The sequence below is a fragment of the Gambusia affinis genome, linkage group LG09 (genome assembly GCF_019740435.1).
Source record: "Gambusia affinis linkage group LG09, SWU_Gaff_1.0, whole genome shotgun sequence".
Classification (NCBI taxonomy): domain Eukaryota; kingdom Metazoa; phylum Chordata; class Actinopteri; order Cyprinodontiformes; family Poeciliidae; genus Gambusia; species Gambusia affinis.
The window spans coordinates 4,301,571-4,317,911 of NC_057876.1; the positions used below are offsets into that span (position 1 = coordinate 4,301,571).

Here is a 16,341-nt window from a genome sequence, read left to right on the forward strand (position 1 = left end):
AGTTTTGCAATCTTCTATCGACCTTCCTTCCCCCCATTTACCTCCACTTCTGCTTCTTCATTTTTCCAATTTCTCTATAAGTTCTTCCCATGACCAGAAGGGGGCGACATAGTGCATCAAAAGCGCCAGTCGCAGCAGCAGATAGTGCTTCTTCTGCTCTCTCCCCATTTTTCTTGTCTTTCTCCTCTTCCCTCCCATTCCTCTTACAAACTTAACTGATTTTTTTTCTCTCCACATATGTTTCTTTCTTCAAATAATAACATTAATACTATTTAGTATTGTTGTAAATGCAGAGTAGGCTAGTAAAGTGTACGAAAACCCGAACTGACGAGATGGAAACTCCAGCAGTTAAATAGTGTGTGTGTGTGTGTGTGTGTGTGTGTGTGTGTGTGTGTGTGTGTGTGTGTGGTGCTGAAAGAACAGCGCCCGCGTTCTGTGGCTGCTGGATGCTGGTTCCGGTCCATTCCTGTCTGTCTGTTTAATCTCAGGCAACATCAACAGTTCCTCTGGTCCAGGAGACAGAGGGGAACTATCCTTCCTCCGCTCCGCGCGCCGGAGCATCATGGGAGGAAGGTTATTTGATTCCGTTTAAAGCGACGACTCCGCACTTTTTTACTGGGGAAGGGGAAAAAAAATTCAAAGATTTAGATAGAATTCGTAAATTTTTTGAGCCATTTTTCGTCACTTTGCGGCTTAAAGGAAGCTTCTCTCTCTCTCTCTCTCTCTTCCTCTCTCCCTCTCTCCCTCTCTCCCTCTCTCCTTCGGTCTGAGGACAGTCCTAAAAGAAGCGGCTCAGGGCTTTGCGCATCTCTTTCCCTGCGCCGAAAGGAGGATTATCTAGGGGAACTCGTTCCAGGTGGACTTGTTTTTGTTTTGGGTTTTATTTTTGGCATTTTGTGGACAAAACGGGGCAACATCCAGTGACTGAGCCGGGAGTCCTCCCCCCTCCTCCTCCTCCTTGTTGACCCCTGAGGGACGCATTAGAGGAGCGGAGAAGTCGAGAACGCAAATGGATAAAATACTAATTAAAATTCTGAAGTTATTAATAGCTTTCCAGAGCTGAGATCTCCATGCATGATCTGATTGGTTGATTGAACATCGGACATTATTTTCCAGGAGGAAAATATTCTTTGCAAATATTGCTGCAAACTCCACCTGCACATCCGAGCTGATCGCAAACTGTGATGGTCACTGCGTCGGCATATAAGGAAGAATAAATTAGATTTTCCATACAACTGTCAGGTGATCATCACAGATTAAAGTGCATTATTAATAATAATAGTAATTAATAATAATAATCATAAAAACTTGGGAAACAACACACACACATGCACACACTTTAAACGCGTTCTTCGCGGATTCCACCTCGCAGATTGGAAGTTATTTTTGGAAGAAGAAGAAAGTAGAGCGACTCCTTCCTTCGTTCCTTCCACGCCACATCCCGGCCAGGAGGGAGGACCTCCTGGAGGAGCGCGGAGGGAGCGCGCCGGGTCGCTGACTCACGTCCTCCGTCCTGGAAGTGAGGCGCGGGACAGGCGGAGGAGAGAGCGCGGCGGAGCTGGAGGTGGGAGCGGGCGGGGAGGAGGAGGTTGGAGGGGGGGAAGAGTGTGCGTAACTGCGGTTAACTGGAGCGGACTTCAGCTTCCCCGCATCTTGGAGAAACGATCCTACTCCCCCCTCTGCTGCCTCTGAGGCTGTGCTCATCCGCTACAGATACTAACCCCGGACCTTCTGGAAAGAGGAAGAGAAAGGCTTCACTACTGTTATTATTTCTTCTTCTTCTTCTCCTCCTTTTAAGGCAGTTTTGTGTCTGGAATCAGAGGACTGAGTCAGAGGTGGGATTATTTCTGCACGTTTTCCTCCAGTTCTGCAGCGGGTCACCTGGCTCCTCTTGGGATTCAGGATTACTTCCATCGAGTCGTCAGGTATGGCTGCTTGCGTGTGATGCGGGGTGTTTGCGGGAGCAAAGTAGTAAAAAAAAAAAAAAAAAAAGCAGCAGAAGGAGACGCTGGGCTTGTTTCCTCCTTGTTTGTACGTTGGCGTGCGTGCCTGTTTTCACTCATTTTTCGAAAATTTTCAGGTAAAATTTCCTCATTTTATCATTTTAGAGTCTTTCAGGGGCGCGAGTCCCACTTATATTGCAGTTGGAGGGACATTTTGGGACCCCGCGGTTCGGGCTGGAGTGTTGTCTGAGTTCAGGGTTAGCGGTTACTAGCTAAGGTTTTCTGTCAAATCAATAAAACTCGTTACGAAGGGTATATATACCCAATTGACATCACGTTATGTTGAGCATTTTTGTTTTGCCTTCATATGGGACGGTTCTCTATATGGGGATATGGCCAGAGCAGCTTGGGCTGCGGGTCTCAGTTGAGCTTATAAGTTTCTATTATGTTTATTCCCCCAAAGTTAGCAGTAAACATTACTGTGTACCCAATAGGGCGATGTTGGAGCTGAAGGTGGAATCTGATTGGTAGCCTGTGTTTTGTTCTTAAAGGGATATTTTGTGGTGTTTTTTTAAAGTTTCTTTTTTTCTTTCTTTCTTTTTTTTTTTTTTTTACTGCATCTGGTCATTTCTGCTGTAAAACTTTATTTAAACCTCGACTGGATTTTTCTATACAGTGTATAAATCTGTATCAAATTTTATTGAATTGATAGACACTTTTTTACTTCTTGGTATTTTTGATACATGTGAAGTTTTTCTTTTGTAGAACTGAGTTGAGGGAGTTCAGATGTTTTTGGGGTTAATGTTGACAATACAACAGTTATTGTTGTATCTATAAATTCATTAGATACAACAATATCTGTATCGGTCCTGATATCAAAAAAAATTCTAGATCGGGTATCAGTGACAATGTGTCCGATCCATAATGACATATCTATTCAGTTATTTTGTTTATTTTACATAGTATTATTTATCCTATTTGTATGTAATGAAAGATTTGAAAGAAGGTTTGTTCATAAGGTAAGTAGGAAAATTTTTTTGAGTTTCAGTTTCATTCGTCTGTGATTAGAAAAACAAACGTTTTCAGTTAATTCAGCACCATTTTCCTGTGTCGTATCGGTACGGAACCTCAGGAATCTGTATCTGTATATAAAAAAAGTGCATCTCTAGTTGTATTGCTGTGTAATCTAGACAAATCTACTTTCTCCAAAAACTAGCTTTCTTTCTCCCACGGCTGCAGAGATCAGCCAAGGCATAAAGTGTCCAGTACTTTAGTGTATTTTCATAAAAATGCATTTAGTTGTTCAGATATTGCTGAAAGGATTTTCAACAATTCTTTTGAGTCAAAACGTTGTAAAAAAACCACATCATGTTGGTCACTTGATGCATTTAAACAGAAATATTTCAGTTTTTGAACAATTTTTTTGTGACAGATTTAAAATGGAACCGATCCTACCAGTCACTAAAATCAAACATTTGTTGCTAATCTGTCATAGTTTTCACCAAAATCAGCTGATTATCTTGATTATCTCTTATCATTTTATCAGGGCTGAAACAATGAATCGGATTAACTGAGATTAATCGATTATTGAAATAATCGTCAACTAATCAGTAATCAAACTATTAACTGAAGCATGCAGACTCAGTTAAAACATTTGCTGACAGAACATACTCAAAGCAGCAGGTAGGCCAATACTGCACAAAAAGTACATTCATTTTGCATTTCTAATAAAAAAATAAAACTCAAATAATCGTTAGTCGGACTCCTACATATTAACACAAAAGCAACATTAGCAGCTATTTTTTTTTTCCTCAATGTGATTTTTTTTTTTTTATAGAAAAACAAAACAAACAAAACTTTGTATTTCATGAAATCCTGCAGTGGAAATCCATCCTTCATTTGTTTTTATTGCTAGTGTAGATGTATTTATATAAAAATAAACAATTAAATAAATTAAACGCAGCTGAATAGTTCCTTTATAGCAGGGGTTGAGCTAAGGCCAATGAAAGCAGTGGAAATCGATAGAAATATCCCAAGAAGACCAGAAAACAAAATGGCGAGTCTCTGTGTGTGTTTTCAGGTTCTTGTGGAATAATTGCTTGAAAGTTGTGGAAAATGAAGTGGAGCGCTTTTTGTAACTCGGAGCGCAGCCAGTCAGTCGGTCTTGGACTTACAAATTCACCAGGCAAAAACAGCAACACTGGCCTCAGGGTAGAGGTAGGGAGGAAGCAGCCGAGCATCTTAGCTGGAAGTCCCACCTGAAGAGATGCCGAGCGGCTGTTCGGTGCCATCGGTTTGGGTTTTGAGCTTCCCTTCTACCTGTTCCTTTTGGTCCTTTAATCTTGGGAGTCATTATGAAACAAGAGGCTCCTGAGTACAGACATGAAAAAGGTCCCCGGTGTTTCAGTCGGAGCAGAGCAGGCTCCCACACACTCTAGAGAGGAACTAAACTGCATTTTGAGTCATCTGCAGTCTCTCTGCGAGCCTTTTATGGCCCCTTTCCTTGTGCTTGAAGAGGACATACTTGTTTTGTCTATATTTGTTGTGTGGCTGTTTGATAGCAGGACGATTGCATGTGGTCACTTTGTCCTCTGATTCGTCTAATTCACAATATCTCAGGACTTCTGAGTGGGATTTACGCCGTCGTTGAGAGCAAAGGAGTTGTCCAGAACTTAACTTGCAGCTGCAATTCCATTACAAATGTGTTCAAGACTTTGTTGATATTCTGTTAATCTTGGAAAAAAACCACAATTTTGCAATTGTGGTGTTTCTGTCAAATGAGAGAGGGAATTAAAATCACGCGTGAATAAGTTTATTTGTGTGAAGAGTCATTAAAAAACCGCCGCGCCATCATCCTCCAACTGCTTCATGTCGTCTTCTTTGTGGTTTGTGCCGGTGGCAACATCTGGTTGTCGTTCATGTGACTTGTATCGTACGAAAAAGCGTTTCCATCGCCGTTTTTCAAAAATAAACCCATATTGATGCGGCAGAAAAATTGCCTCATTCTAGCGCCAAAACTGTTTATGGAAAAAAGAACGAAAAAGACGAAGACAGGAAGTAGTTGGCGGGTGATTACGCATGAGGTTTTCAACAGCTTCTCATGTGAACAGACTTATTCACATGTGATTTTTATCTGCGTTTCTTATTTTTGGAATATTTACAAAGTTTGTAATGGAATGTTGTCTGACACAGCAGAGCTGTAGCTGTATTTTTTTGAAGTCACTTTGAAGCGTCTTAAGATATTTGCGCTACAAACTGCAGCAAACACGCTTGGTCAGATTTAGTGTTTTTTTTTTTTTTTGCAGGGCAGAACTGCTGGATTTTTACTGAGAATAAATTTCACCATTTTTCTGCTGAATTGAGTAGCTTCACTGTACTTTATGTAGTTTCAGCAACAGTGAACAAGGTTGAATAGATATGAATACCATTGTTGGGGGGATTTGTTGTTGTAAAACAATAAACATTAAAACCGTTTATAATTTTCTTTCCAGTCTGTTGTTTCCTTCTTGTCTCAGTTCATCACATAAACTTTCAACAATTAATATTTTTTTTTGGTTTTTGGTGACTCAAAACATGGAGATCAGCCGTTGCTAAGAGACCTACAAGATACTTTCATCTTATGCTTCATCTTTCTCTGTTTAAATCTGTCTATTGAGAATTATTTTTATGTTTCCTTCCAATAGTTGGACATCATTTTCTTGTCATTTTCCACTTTGTTTATCTAATTCTGCTTCTTAAATTCTGCTGAAAGCCTTTTTTTTTTTTTTTTTTTTTTTTTTAAAAACCCAAAATACCAAGTAATTTTGGTTGCAATTCTAGCAAATATCTTGGTTCAAAACTAACTTACAAGTAACTGTTCAGTAAGATATTGGAGATTGTTTGAAGTCAATAACTCCTTAACATCAATGAAAAAGTCCGACTAGATTATTTCACTTACAAAATGGGAAAAATGTCTTGTTATGAGTGAAATAATCGACCGCTGGGAGTAAAACAGTTTCATTAATATTAAGACTTGGAAACAAGCTCCTGTTTCTTGTGGAAAAATTACTTCCAAGTTAGTTTTGTCCTATTTCAAGTGCGTCAATATATTTACACGAGACGCTTAACCGAAAATACTTGTGCGTTCCAGAGCGGCCGTCAGCTGCGTGGCCGGAGCGAAGCACCTTCGTCTGAAAGGCGACCGCTCTGCCTGCACTGTATAATTTTCCCATTTATTGAAGTCTTCCAGAACACAGACGCCGTTTGTGCGAGTGCTTTACAGCAGGTGCTTTCTCTCTCTCCGTCCCCCACGCTCTCCCTTTCCACCGAGGAAGAGCGGTGGCGTGTGTGTGTGAGTGTGTGCGTGTGTGTGTGGGTGTGTGTGGGTGTAGCTGTGGTCGGTGACAGAGAGCGAGGATTTATCATGTTAGCATGGTGCTGAAGAGGAGGGAGAGAGACAGAGTGGACGTGTGTCTTCCAATTTTCTGTGTGTATGCATAGTTGTGTGTGTGTGTGGGTGTGTGTGTTGCAATGCACCAGAAGAGTGTTCAGTGAGACTCACACCACACACACCCATAAACAAAGGGGAGGAGAGCGCAGGGTTTAATTATCTCAGCCGTTTAGCAACAAGGTGCACATCAATCGTCAGAATACAAGAAGACAGTGGAGGCTGCTGCTTTGTTTGTGTGTGTGCGTGTGTGTGTGTATGGATTTATGATACAGGAACGGTGTCGTATATATCTGACCATCGGGGTAGATGAACCGGCAGCAGAATGTCACGCTGACCAACAGCAGCCATTTATAACCAGGGCGTGGATCCGGGTGGATAGTTTATATCAGGGATGCTGCCGCGTCAAGGGACACCAGCAACAGGGAGTAATAATGTTGATATATCGAATTAGGTTCAAGTCATGTAATGAGAATCTTAATGTATAGAAAGGTGTGAACAGTAAAGATGCAGTCGCAGAATACAAATAATCCCTTCAGGTTCATCAGAGGACAAACGTTTAATAGAAGAGCACAACATATACACACGTTTACATCCGGACATTATGCACACGCGCACAACAACGGAGGGCGAAAAGACGATCCTTTTACTTGACATCCATACCTGCGTTTCCGTGGCAGAACATTTTCGTTAACAAAACAAAACCTGGAGATGTAGGTGTTATTAATTAAGTGCAGTGAAGGGAAAAATAACACAGAAAAACGGTCAAAGAACAACTCAAAACCACTCGTCTCGGAATTTTTTCTCGCACCGTGTGTCCACTACGTTACACGTGGACTCGTTGCCATAGCAACTGACTGACCACAGCTCCACAAGTGAATTCAACACCAAAAGACACGCAAACATTTCCGACACAAAGAACAGAGCATTTACTCCATTACAGTTTTATGTTTTCAGGCTTGATGTTTATTTTGCGATTATTAATAAGTGACCATCTGAACAGTAGCTGTAATTTAAACACCTGCTCTACTGATGACATATCAGAGAGTTGGTGTTTGAGTCACCCCCTTTTTTTATTGAACTCAAACACACCAAATTCTGCAGCTCATCTACATGTTAATTTGTCAGAGTCAAGCTAGCATAACTGAATTACTTCCCTCTCTCTTGCTTTCCCTTACCTGCGACATGTGACATTGTTGGACCCTGTTGTCTGGTTTTCTAGTAGTGCTGACAGTAGCAAAGCACTGCATTCCTTTTCTTTTAAATATCACATGCTCATTTAAGATTTAGCGTGTTATGTTGACAACCAAATCTAATGGTAGTCATCGTTGGCTAGCAGTTTTTTGCCCTCCAGCAGTGAGCTGGGGGGACAGGATCGTGGGTGTGTGACGTCACATTGCAATGTGTCTATAGCAAGTTTACTTCCTTTAATGCCCTGTACTATCTCTAGTCATTTATAACTCATAAATTTCCATGACCATGCTGAATAAATGCAAGAACTCTTGATAGTTTTTTGAAAATAAAAAACTATCAAAGCAGGAAATAAACTTGCTTACCCACATTCCTGAATAAAAAATATGTTTTTCAACTGGTCTGATGTAATATACTAATTCTACATGTCGTATTTTATTACCTATAAGCAGCAAAAATAATCATATAGAAAAAATAATCATATAGAAATCAAGACTTGAAAATGGTTTGTGAATAATCAGTGTATATCAGGTTTCACTTTGTGAATTGAGTTACCGAAATAAATAAACTTTTAAATAATATTCACAATATTTGAATCTGACAACAAACAATGAAACCACAAGGTGTGGGTTTGATTCCAGCTTCCTCCTGTCGCATGTCGATGCGCCCTTGGGCAAGGCGCTTAGCACTCAGTTACCCACTGATCTGTGCATGGATGTATGAATGTGTGCGAGTTAGTGAGTGTGATAAGGTGAATGTGGCTGTAGTGTAAAGTGCTTTGAGTTGTCAGTAGGACTCAAATAGCAGTGAATCAACTCAGTTCCATTCACTCTTTGCAGATTTTAACAGCATCAACTCTTCTGGGAAATCTCTACATTTAGGAGTCCCAGTGTGTATATGGAACCTTTTGATCATTCTGAGAGAAAACCATTTTTAAGGCCTTACACTGATGTTCAATGGGCATCAGTCAGCACACGTGAAGTTTAGAGGTCTGCAGCTACCGACTCCAAGGAAAGTTGACCTCTGTGTACCTTTGTGTCCATTGACCCAGTTCTTGGATATTATGCCAACTACCACCTTTAATAAAACCACAAACAGGAGATTGAGGAACATTTAGTAAGGGTTCACCAGTTAATTGGGCCAGATTTCCTTCATTTTGGGAGATTGGTGATAGTTATACCGGTAAGTGAAGCAGACGGTGGTGACGGCAGTAGGAGTAGCTTGCCATCATCAGCATGTCAATGAACCCTTTGAAATTTCAATTGGAGGGTTTTACAAGTAAAATGTATTATTATTAAAACAATCTTAAAAGGTCTAAAATTCAGTCATGACATTTCTCTTCTGCTCTGCTGTGAGAGTTTTGACTGTTAGTCCCGTTGGCCTTCGTTGCTATATTTAGCAATATTTCAGATCAGAAGAATTGATATGGGCCAAAATTGGAATCAACAGGTCAGGCTTTTTAGGCATTAGTTATTGGCCATCGGCCAGAAAGCTGCAGTACATCTCTAGTATTTAGTAAAGAAGAAATGTCATGTCTGGACTTAGAGCACAAGTTGCATCATGATCTAGAGCTGAACCAGACTGCAGCTCTAGGTTCTGGATTGTGCACATCAGTGGCCTTATGAGTGACGGGAAACCGCCAGTCAATCATGACAGATGGCCGTTCTCACAGAGTAAATGGTTCTGGTTAGGGCTGAAACCATTCCTCGAATGATTCAAGTACCTCAATTGTTAAAATTCCTCGAGGAAAATTTTATCTGCCTTGAAGCTTTGTTAATTTATGTTTTATTATTTCGCGCACCGTGTTCTGGACGGAACATCATGTGCGGAGCTCTGACTTCTACCTCCGAGTTGTTGACAAAAGCTAATTTTGCTGCTAACTGAAAAATTGTACGTTAACGTACAGTTTTTATTGTACGCCTGTGGGGATTTTATTGATTGATAATAACGGCCAGGTGTTCATTGTTTTTGGGGGACCAATAGACATGCTTAAAATGAATGGCGCGATAACTGGAGTACTGCAGCTTTTCTCTTCCGGGAGCTGCTGGTTCAAAGCAAACGGCGGGAAGTGCGATGTGGGAGTATTTATACAGGTGAGCGGATAGACTGAACACGGCGGGCAGCTGAGTAGTTAATAGTTGCAGTGTAAGTGTAGCTCTACGGACGAACCGCACAATAAATTTGACATCATCCCGGTCTGAACAAACGGGTGGCGGAGCGCATCGTGACGGTACATGGCTGGTCCATGAGTTTCTGAGTGTTACGAACGAAAGTGCCGTAAATATCCCATATTGCTCCCCTCATTTTTACGTTCGTTCCCTGTTCTAGCGGTCGTCTCTCCCCCAACCCAACATTAGGTTTGTTCATTTGTCTTTCCACCCCGGGCTTACGATTGTCTGTCCCCTGGTCTATTGCCTCCCCTCCACCCCCATCTTACGTTGGTCTGTCCCACTCCAGGTGATATTTCCCGTATTCTCAAACCCAAAGCTTGACAGGTGAGAGTTCATCTATTAAACTGTTTGAAGATGAATACAAAAACTAAAAGCTGAAGCATAGACATTTTTCATAAGCGTATTTGTGAGCCTGCCTCTTTATTATTAAATGGAATATAATTTCAGATTTTTGTATAACTTTTCTTCAGGTTAACTTAGAAAGTGAGCTATTATTGTTACAGGTTAATTTTATAAACTACAAAAAGTACCTGTTAGGAAGCTTAAATATGAAAAATTGGACTGATGTTGACATCTGATAGTAACACTGGTGTTATGATTTAAGACTTACCAATATTTTATTTTAGAATTTTTTTATCCAATTACTCGATTAATCGTAAAAATAATCGATAGATTACTCGATTACTAAAATATTTGTTTACAACAGCCCTAGTTCTGGTTTTGCAGGAGATTTCTTCCTGTGATAGAAAACTTTATTTTAAACTAATTTGAATAATAAATGACTGCAGTCTTTTGATAACTAGGATCAATTTGAACGGATGTATGATTGGACTGAATGACATTTGTTGTTGAATTGTTCTACATAACTGAACTGAACTGAAGCTTGTGTTGTTCTATTCTCCTGACTGATTCCTTTGTACGATGAGATCCTTTGTAATTTCCCAGCAAATTATGGCTTCAGCTAAAGTACAAAAGTGAGCGAGTACCAAGAAAAGCCTGTTGGGATGGCTGTATGAGAATCCTATTTATAGTTAATCACCAATATCAATGGCAAGTCTGAACCAAGGACTCAAAACAGCCAAGGAAGAATTATTTTAAGGGTTTGCACACTTACGTAACCGAGTAGTTCGGCTTTTTTGTCTGTTTTTTTTTCTTTCTTTTACTCGTGAAATTCCGATTTCTGCTTTTGTCTGTGTTTTGGTAGTTTATGTAGTACCAGTTCATCCCAGGCTGATATGATTTATCATTGCGACAAGCTGCCACTTCTATATTAATTGTGCACATTTTTAGGGGCAAAAGAGAAAATTAGAAAAATGAAAAACACAAATGGTTTCCTCAGAATCACGCAAAAGCAACACAAAAGAAACTCGTTGATATAATCCAAGAGACCCGTAGGAGAAATCACTCCTTGGACAACAGCAGCCGTAACGTATGGCGGGCTCCGGACCCAGACTGTTGGTATTTTGTTAGGAAACGGTTGACGGGACCCCGGCGGGGGCTCCGTGATAGATAGCCTTGCGTTGCCCAACGCCGTGTCTGGGCAGCAACAATCCCAGGCTGCAGCGGAAACATCCCTGAAGTGGAAAAAAAGACTTGAAAATGAGAATAAAAAAAATTTACAAGTTTCAGAAAGTGCTTGAGATAATTGAATTTAAAAAAACTCAAGTGAATTAATGAAAAGATGGGAAATGAAAATTTCTTGCAGGGAGGAATAAGTAGGAAGACAAAAGGGAGGAAGAGCTAAAAAAAGAGGAGAATTAAGTTGAGAGGAGGAGCGTAGCGTAGCGGGACTTGCTGCTGTTTATTGCGGTGTAATTACTCTGTGGTAAAACAAATTCATTTAGTCCCTCAGTGCTCATATGATATATTAAATTCTTGAGCGGCGAGTGAAATACAGCTTAACAGCAGTTACCACGAAGTCTGCCGTCGGCCATGTTTAGCTCAAAGAATGTAAATAATTGCTCATAAGATACTTGTTTATGTGCGAGGAAACAAAACAAAAGAACAGAGCGAACAAAGAGAGACGATGTATGAAGGGGGAGAAGAGGGATGATGCATGTTTTTAAAAAAAGGAGGCGTGGGGAACAGAGGGAGAAGTGTGGAAAGATCCATAAATTGAGGAAGCGATGACAAGAAAAATATGAGAGGAAGAACACAGAAAGAGAAAGGATGCTCTAAGTAACCAATAAGTTGCATTGTACATGACATATTTTTATTTATTTTTTACTCCTATCAAGCCGTTTCCTGAAAATCCCTGTAAATCTCAGATGATTTCCATCATACTCTAATTGGAAGTGGTTACGTAACCGCCAGTGAGGAGAAGGTTTCCTCCGGGGGGGACATGCAGGCTCGCCACCGTTACTTCCTGATGGATGACCAACCCTTACTCTTGCATAAAGAATTACCACACTTGGTAAAACCAAATATGTTCAGCCTTCTGGCTGTTACCGCCAGCTCTTCATGCAGTCAGCAGCTAACTTTAAAGGGGCAGTATTGTGTGTTTTCCAGCCACATAGTATCAATTTATACTACAAACATGAAACTGTTAACTTCATTTGTTATAAAAATTCTATCCATATCAAATATGACTTAGAGAAAATTTTAATTTGTACTTTAACGCCTTGAAATTTGGCCTCTGTCTCTTTAAGAAGCTCCTGCTCTTTGTGAAACTCCGCCCCCAGGAAGTCATCACAACATGGCTCCTCTATTAACCCTTTAGCAATGATTTTACCAGCGTTTCACTGAGAAGCAGCTCCTATAATGAGCTCAGCTGATGCTCACTTCCACCCGGTGTTTGCTAATTGCTGCTAATTAATTTAGCTAAGCAATTAGCAGCTAGTCTGAAGGAGTTTTTTTTTTTAACTGACTGATCTAGAAGACATCTTTTTGAGGTTTTTTCAGGTCTGGAAGTTCTTTCAGGTCTAAAACATTTTATAGTTTTAAGCTGTATATGGACTAGCTTAGCAGTGTCTGTGTAGCATGGTAGTGGCAACAATTTTTGCCATTTACTCCTTAAGATTTGAAGATTTATGCAAGCATAAAATTATCATCATATATCAGAAGAAGAACCTTTAAAGAACATCTGTAGAACATCTTTTAGCTATATTTGTTCATTAAAGTATGCTATTCACTTCCTTGTGATGATGTATGTATGTAGCCATTGTAGATCGAAAAGGAAATGCATTCCTGCCAAAAAAAAAAAAACTTTGAACTTAACGAGTGTCAAAAGTTGAACATTTTTGACTTGAAACCCATAAAATGTCTGAAAGTTGAAATTTCTGGCTGTAGAAACTCTGGAATTTTCAAGTTTTTCCTAGAAAAACTCAACTTCAATCTCAAACTTTTAGAGTTCTTTGCCGGAAATTTTCTCTTGTTTTTTTTTTTTTTTGTTTGTTTGTTTGTTTTTTATCTACAACTTCCTCCTGTCTTCCTGCACAAATTTGAGACGGACATGATCCTTTAGCTGAAACTGTTCTGAGGCTTCCAGGAATTTAGAAACTAGGCCTGAACTTTCATTTCTAGACAGGACCATGAGTCAGTTGAGCCTTATAAAAATAACACACCCTAACATTATCCACTGAACATTTATGCCATTTTAACATGAGCGTGAAAAAATGCCCCGTTGAAAGCTACATTAAAAGCTTTCCATTAAAGCTTTTCCATTAAAAGGAAAGCTACACAAGATCTTAAAAGTCCCAAGTTAGTGTTGAAGACCATCTGAAAGTGCTTTCTACAGTGGAAACAGGACTGATGGTCTTTAAAGAGTTAAATGAAACGAGACGTTTCCTCTGGAGCTCTGTGGTTATTCAAGTTTGTTTGTGCTAGCTGATTAGCCGTACGCAGCTTTACAGGAGTGATGTTATTATGACTTGTGCATTGCACATTTTTTTCAAAGCGCAAATTTGATCAAAGTGATGTCATACGACGCGGGGATCGTCACATTTCTTTGAAACTCTGGAGTAATTCGATGTCACGCATGCTGAAAAGATCAAAGAGTCTTTATATTTGTGTCCTATGAAAACTTCCCCAAAGGCATTATGGCAGGAAAAAGAAAAACAAAAAAAAAACAAACAGCCAAACTCAACCTTCAGGATCGTTGCATATGCATCGTGTGAAAACAGGAGGCAGACGTTAATGAGACTGTCTGGAAATAGACAGGCCATTCAGGTCACTTTTAATTTATTCCTAAACTGACTTTACCACAAGGTGCCTCACAAAACCAGTAGTTCACCATACATCTGATTTTCATATCTAAATGAGTCTTTGCCAGACCTTTTTAATGAATGGGTTGTGAAAATTATTTATTTTCATCTAGATTGGCCCTGACTTGTCACTAGCAGGTTGGATGCTCTAAAATCTGATTTTTCCCCCCCAGTCGTTGAACGCATCATCCGTAATCACGACCAGCAGCCAGCTGCACGTGGCAACGTTTGGTCGTTTTATTAGGAGATAGAATAAAAGTAATGAGAATTTGTTACAGTAAAAGAAACAAATATGCAACGAAAACGTTACTTTTCAACAGACTTATGATTGCAGTTTTGATTATTATTATTTATTTGACTATTTACTTAAAGTCATTTTTATTTTGTTGATGTTACAACATTATCTTTGCCAAATAAAACCTGCATGCAGCTAATATGAGTACTGCAAAATTAACCAGCAACAAGGTTAAAAAAAGAAAAAGTAAATGTTCTGCATTAAATAAATATGTAAATGCAGCTCTGGAGAACATGAAGAGTCACTGCACTGAGCTGCATTCAGAACCTCCTGGTTATTCCACCAGATACTGATTCCTGAACTCTTCCTGGGTTCAAACATCAGTGTTGTTGTTTCTAAAGGAATATGAACTTGTTTTCTTTGCGTTATTTGAGGTCTGGAAGCACCGACTCTTTCTCCTTATTTTGACCATTTCTCATTTTCTGCTAATAAACACAAACTTTTTGCTTTGAATTTTGGAGACACGGTGTCAGTAGTTCGTAGAACAAAAGAGCAATTTTCATTTTACTCAAACATATATCTATGAAAAAGTAAAATCAGAGAAACTGATCATTTTAAGTAATTTTTTCCCACAGCTGTATAATACAGTTGCTAATTATTCTTTTTTTTTTTGACAGTGAAGTTTTGCTCACATTTGTAATGGAAACCCAGCTGCTGCTCAAAGATCTCAGTTTATTGTTTAAAAACTAAGCTAACTAAACTAAACTTTAAAACCTAAAGACGAACCAGACAGAAAACACTCACTGTCTAAATATGGAAAAGTGGCTCTCCAGCTTTCAGAGCCACCAAACTGGATGGTATTCTGCTTGAACCCTCTGCTGCTGCTTCTTCTACTTCTTCTTCTTTCCCCACATTGTTGTTGAGCTCTTTCCTCACCTGTGGCTCGGTTCCTGTGCCTCGGTTCCTGTGGCTCGGTTCCTGTGGCTCGGTTCCTGTGGCTCGGTTCCTGTGGCTCGGTTCCTGTGGCTCGGTTCCTGTCTGTGCAGGTCTGAGCCCCTCGGCTCATTGGGATTCAGTGACTCAGGGTGACACCAGGGCTCCATGTGGGATGATGAGGGTGACTGACGGCCCGTGTGCCAGGACGACCCCAAACGGCTGCGTTTGTCCGCGGCCCGCTCTTGTGTTTAAGGTTATTTCGTCAAGTTTTAAAAAGTTTTTCATGGATTTTCTCCCCGTCGGTTTTACGCCTTCCACCGACTTTGGTTTCATTGATAACGTGGGATGCATTAGGGGGAGGAATAGTTGCAGTTTCTTCCCACTCTGTCACTGGAATGACAGCTCCACACTGCAGAAGTCGGATTAAATTGTTCTGACTGTTCACATGTTTTGGTTCGCTTAGTTATTATTGAAAGCTGACTATTTCAAAAGTGTAAACCATCATTGACGGTCAAAATACGTCAAAGTTTTATACCTTACAGTTCTGTGGGAGTGCAAATCCCACCAGCTAAACAGAAAGAGGGCAGATTCATGTTTTAATTCTTAAGATGCATAGTTTTGAAAGAAAAAAAAAAGTTTATTTTTTACCTTGATACAAATAGTCCCCCTGTAGTCGTGTAATTACAAACAAGCACAGTTGAACCTGGCTATGATTTTGTTTTTGAGATCTTTAACTAGACTTTGTTAGACAACAGAATTGGAAAACTAATGCTAAAACTGATCAAATGCAACACGAGGCATTTATCTTTACTTTTTATTTCTGGCAGTAATCACACCTGGTATGACCAGCGGTGCTGAACTCAGCTTTCCAAAAAATATCTAGTTCATCACAATTAATTCATGATTCAGTAAGGCTGGGCGATTACATTTTACAGATTCAGATTGGTTTATTTTTTTTCCCATTTAAACTGTCTAATTTATTTCCTCATATTACTGGTGTGCAGTATTACAGTTGATTTGATAATATGACACATTTAAGTGTGACAAAAAAACCAAAACGAAATCTGAAGAAATCACGTAAAAATAGCTATTAATTTAAGGTGAAGGTCTAAACTTCAATAAGTAAGAAACACAAATCATCAACACACATTTTGCTCACTTCTGAAAAATATAAGAAACAATCCTGCTTGGCCCATTTATTCCATCCAGAAAAAGAATAACATGATTCCCTTTGTAC

The 16,341-nt window shown here is 39.7% G+C and overlaps 1 protein-coding gene across 3 annotated transcripts in view; it reads left to right on the top strand.

Moving 5' to 3' along the window:
* Positions 1 to 16,341, top strand: part of il1rapl2 (interleukin 1 receptor accessory protein-like 2) — a 425,357-nt gene that overhangs the window by 51,050 nt on the left and 357,966 nt on the right. For 2 of the 3 annotated variants that reach the window (XM_044126533.1, XM_044126535.1), the window contains exon 1: positions 1,606 to 1,925. The exons of the other annotated variant lie outside the window; for it this stretch is intronic. The gene's annotated coding sequence lies outside the window, so the exon portion shown is untranslated. Of the gene's footprint in view, positions 1 to 1,605; positions 1,926 to 16,341 lie in introns of those variants that run through there. 3 annotated transcript variants of the gene reach the window in all.